Raw genomic sequence first — 5,512 nt, 5'->3', positions numbered from 1 at the left:
GGAAAGTAAATCCAGGACTGCTTTCCTTTGTGACAACCAAAAAAATTCTATAACCTGAAAATGTTTCATGTTCTTTGCTGTGAATCTCTTAAAACAAGAAGCGCATTTTAGGGACAAAAAAGAAAAAGAAAAAAAACCACATCTGCTATCCAAAGATTTTAGTCTTTTTCAGGGTTTTTTTGTGTGTCTATGTTGCTTTATATAATGCAATATTTTGTAGTGAAAATAGATAAATCTGGTTTCTATCTGATGCGTTTTTCATATCTCTCATGAATGGTGAGCTGTTTTGCATATAAATAAAAGTATCAAATAAAAGCTGTTTTTTCCTAATTATTTTTCCCTGTTGGTCCTTCTGTAAGACAGACATGAGATGTCCTTATGAATAAGGATTGCAGAGGCTTCTCAAGTCGTGCCTGGGAAGCTTCAACAGGTTACCTGCCTCTTCCTAGGGAGACTCGGACTGCAGTCCCTCCAGCACAGCTCCCCTGCTCCAGCCGCTCTCAGCTGCCCAAATGCAAATGAGACACAGAACCCTTGCTGTCACTTTCTCCCGGTCTCATCATGACTGGCATCTGGTCACATGTTCCAAAGTTCAAGCTGTACAATCCAATCTGATGCTTGCAAGCACCTGTTTTGCTGCCTCACTCTTTGAAATTCCTGGCTTTGCCACCCAAATGTATGTGTTGTGTCCTGCCTGAGCACACTGGGTTTTCTTTCTCTTGTTTAACTTCAGCTTTGATCCCTCTCAGTCCAGGTCTTATTCTACAGAAACCAAGGAAAAATCTTTTGCCCTTTCCCTGCTTTAGAAAACCTCAACCATAATCTTTCATACAAGGCTTCAATTGCCAAATCTTGTCATTCGAAACATGGAACAGATACAGATTCAACGGCAGACAGGTTATTACCTGAGTAATGTGAGACTGTCTTATTCATTAAAGCCTTTCCTTGTTTCCCACAAGGGGTTAATTATACCTATAATTTGAATGCTGCCATTGACTCTGGTGGCTGCATCACCCGTTCTTACTTGCTGGAGAGATAAAATCCTCCCCTCTACCCCATTTTTATGGCTGACACTTTGCACAGCGATTTAATTAAGTGTGGTCTTGACCAGCTGAAAAGCTCCATGCAGAAAACCTGTCAGAGAGACTGTTAATTCCATTCCCTACAAATACATGCTTGCCATGTCCCAAGGGAGCACACCCTGGTTTGGTAGTTCAATGCACAGGTTTCAAATCCTACATTTCAGGGCTGAAATAACACCACCAACTTTGGAGCTGGCTTCCTTTGGGACAGGTTTGTTTCTTAGGTTCAATATCAGGGTGCTGTGTTGAGTTTGATGTAATTGCCTGAGTGATATTATAAATCCTGCCATCCAAAAAGTCTTCATGCTACCAGCATTTGGGAGGACTTAGTTACTGAAAAGATAAACATATTATCTCCTTCTTGACCATTGGGAATGCATGTTTCAGGGGGAGAGAGGGCTCTGCAACACCTGCCTGTAAAGTATGATGGCTGCAGCCACTGGCAGTTGTAGGTGTCAACCCCACATTCCCCCTGGCCTCACATCCCCTTCTGGGGGTCTCGCACACATGTCAGAGGCACAGGCTGAGATAATGCCTGAGTCCCAGGTTCCCAGCCACGTGACCCTGTGCCCAAGTGATAAGCCAGAAAGGCTGCTGTGCTGTGGGCAAAGAAGAGCACAGCGTGGGGATGTGTGGGAACAGGCGCAGGAAGTCAGAAAATCTTGTGAGTTATTCCACTCTTACCATCCCTGAGACAACAGAGAGCCTGACTGCACTCGGACATACAGCAGCAAGGGCTTTGCTTTTGGTGGTATCCAAAGGGTCAGATCTCAAATTTAACCTGCAAAAGTGTCAGGGCACTTGACCTGAAGAGATGTGCTTTTCTTTCCAAGTGTTATCTGATGTAAGAAATTGCTTTTTCCTACAAGTCCTGTCTCACTTCCATACACTCAACACCTTGTTTAAATCCTGTCCCCACCATAACATCACCCCAGCTACTTCTATTTTTCATGCTGGCACCAAGAAGGAAGCTCATTCCCATTTAGCCGTTGATGAGTGTTGAAAACAGAATGTAGGGTTTGCTCCCACATTCCACACCTTTTTTTTTATTCTTAAGGAGCTGAGTAGTATGCATAAGCTACAAGGCCCATGCAAAAAAACAAGGCTGCATGGCTAAGTGCTCTGAAGTTTGGATTTATGAAGAATGGGTAAACAAATTTAACTCCATCTCATTGCAAGTCTGGGTTAGATAGCAATAAAGTCTAATTATATAATCAAAGTTTGCCTATGTCTATGTTCCCTCAGCAATAAAAGAATGAATGACCTTGAATGACAATACTATAGGAGGAATGGGGTTGGAACTGCTGAATGGAAGTTTATATCAAACTCAGTCATTACAATAATTGGAAGGGAAGAGACACAGTTAATATTCCCTGGCATTTTAGCTCCATTCAGATACCTTTCTTGCACAACTGAAGAGGAGCTCATCCTACAAACCATGAAAGAAAGTGCACTTAAAAGACAGAGAAGGCAGAGCACTACCTCCGGACCTTTAGCTGACTCTAAAAAAGGGACTTTAGGCCTGAATGAATACAATATATAAACCATTTAAAACATTATATAAAACATATAAAACATTCAATGGAAACCTCCAGCATTCACAGAGAGCAAGTAGCTCTAATAGATAAACCTAAAATATCCCCGTACAAGAGATATCCAATGCATGCTAACATTAGGCTATAACACCTATTAAGACACATTTTCAGGCCTATATGGACTCACAGGGACACGGTGCAATACACACTCACATGGTATCATTAGGAAGCACCGACAGCTAATGCATTCATCTGAACCCTGGGAACAGATCCTGACCCTGATTCAGCAAACGAGGACAGACAGCAAGCCAAAAGTAACTCCTCCAAATAAACATAATGGTTTTGACAGGACTGTACAGCTAAGGGGGAGCTGTATCTCAGTATCATACAGTTTCCTAAGAGATTAAAAGGTCTCCAGCAGAAAATATTCCAAATTATAGACTTGAATTTATGCTGCTATTACATATGCACATAGAAAAGGAAGAATTCACTGTCCAGCAAAGTGCATGGTACTGTGCATTCAGGATCACATTACTCCCCAGCCACAAAGTCATGTCTTTGTGATAAAAAGTGTTTGAGCCAGGTAGGATATGACCATTGATACTTACAGCAGATAAATTCTGAGGGTCTTGGATGTGATTTGATATCTTAGCTACATTTCTAGCAAAGGGAATTTGTGTGTGATTGGGAAGAGATGGGGGGTGGGGAGCCAAAGAGGATGTTGTATATGAAACCCAACAAAGAAATGGATTTTTTCCATTATATAGCTGTGAAGAAATAGCAGAGACATTCTATCTATCTCTTCACATATCTATCCATCTAGCCATCCTGTAACCCAATTAACCCAGTTCTTTTAGGGTGAATAAATGTGTTCTAATATCAGCCATTATTTTTCAGTACTCTCAGTTTATTCTCCAGGGTGGGACAGATCAATAACCACAATAGCAACCGACCCAAAAGGAAAAGGCAATCTCCTGGCGCTTCTTATTTATTTCTTCAGAGCCGATTTCGTTTTTCCTGCCTCTTCCCCTGGTGACGGATTTTGCCTTTCCTGCCCAGAATGGCCGTGTTGTTTTATCCGGAGCTCTATTTGCATGTGAGCTTCAGATTCATCTTTGGCTCCTTGCACGGTTTGGGATGAGACCCTCCTGTCCCCAGAGAGGGGGGCAGGTGTTGCTCCAGTCGAGCGAATGGAACCAAATTACAGGACCGTCTGTCGCCTCCTCTGGGAGCCGGCAGAGGGAGGGGAGGAAGGGGAGGGGAGCGGGATGCCGTACGACAGAAAAGAAAAGCAGAACATCATACTGATGCCGATAAGAGCTAGGAAACACGAGTCACCCCAGCCCACAGCCCCACCCAAAACCATGCAGCAGCCACCTGAAAGAGAAATGTCAGGAGCAGAGACAGAAATAAATTGAGTCACTGGGCTGGAATAACTCAGGCTCAAAATGAAAGAGAATTCAGACCCCGTCCACTTTCAGACACAAGTGCAGGCACAAAGTTGCTGTTTTTCTCAGCTTACGGCTGTGCTCTTTGATGTCGCCTCCTCTGTTCTTTCGGAACAGGCTCCTTTGCCCACCACTGCTCTCCACCAAGTCCTCACAGCCCAGGTCTCACAGCAGCTCCTGCGCCCCTCCCTCCAGCTGCTCCTTCTGGCCCTCCCACAGCCCCCCTGCCCTTCAAGGTCCCCGAGAGAGGCATTCTGTGCAGAGGTGGCTCTGCTCCTCTGCCACCTCAGCCCATGCTGCACAGTGCAGCCACTCCTTGCTCGCACTGGGAGCTGCTTGGTGCTCCAGCTCAGGGCTGGCGACTCACTTCTCATCCATGCAGATTTCTGCTCAACTGATCTGAGAGAGGTGGTGTTACAGACTTACACTTCTCAAACCCACTCATTTGCTTAAGGCATTCCTAGCAAATTAATAAAGGACCCCCATCTACCCCACTCTACCCCCACCTTGTTTTTGCTGGTTTTTTTGTCCTAAACTTTCCTAGACATCAGTGCACACACACACACTGATGTATGCAGCGATTGCTCTCAGAGTGGTTGGGCACAGAGTCACTTGAAAAGCAACAGGTGACAGCTGTTCTGCTGTTCCTCACTAAAACAAGAAGAAAATCAGAAGAAATTTGTGGAGAATTCAGAGGAGAAATTTGTGGAGAATTCAGAGGAGCTTCGAAAGAAGGCATGAAAAAGGTGCCATTAGGAGTGCTTAAATCAAAGCAAAAGCAGCATGGAGTGAATGACTGACAGAAGAAGCCAGGTCACATAGGTGGAGGGGCCTCATCAATCAGCAACTGGGCATAACATAAAGGATTTTCCATGAGGGTGGTGGGATGTACACTGAACCTGAGGTCTACACTAGGGCATAATGAAGAACAAAAGGCATGTGAAAAGGTAGGCAGCAAACGTACGAAGGGATGGCAGCAGGAAGTGTAAGAAAGGAGAAGGATGTGAATGGCTGGGCAGAGCTACTGCTATGGGGGGATGGGGGAAGATGCTCCGGCAAAGTCAGAAGGAACAGCTTGCCCAGGGGTTAAAAGAAAGCTCAGTCCAGGAACAGACAGGAACCAGGCAGGAAGGGAACTGGAAGGAGTTGTTAACTAGACATTCAAAACTACTCAGGAGAGATCACCACAACTATAGTCATGGCCAGAGGGATGGACTGGCACAGTAACATTTTTTCAAGGACCAAAAGACAAGGGGTTTGTCATATAACATCTATCCTCCAGAGAAATTCTCTGTCTCCTTGCTCAAAACAATTCTGTGCATAGAAGTGGTAGAAAGATTTGCAAACCCTAGGGCTAGAGCTCAGCAATGAAGAAAGAAAGAGAAGAAAGAGAAGAAAGAGAAGAAAGAGAAGAAAGAGAAGAAAGAGAAGAAAGAGAAGAAAGAGA

This window comes from Zonotrichia albicollis, chromosome 2 (assembly GCF_047830755.1).
Source record: "Zonotrichia albicollis isolate bZonAlb1 chromosome 2, bZonAlb1.hap1, whole genome shotgun sequence".
NCBI lineage: Eukaryota > Metazoa > Chordata > Aves > Passeriformes > Passerellidae > Zonotrichia > Zonotrichia albicollis.
This window is presented reverse-complemented; position numbering follows the sequence as displayed.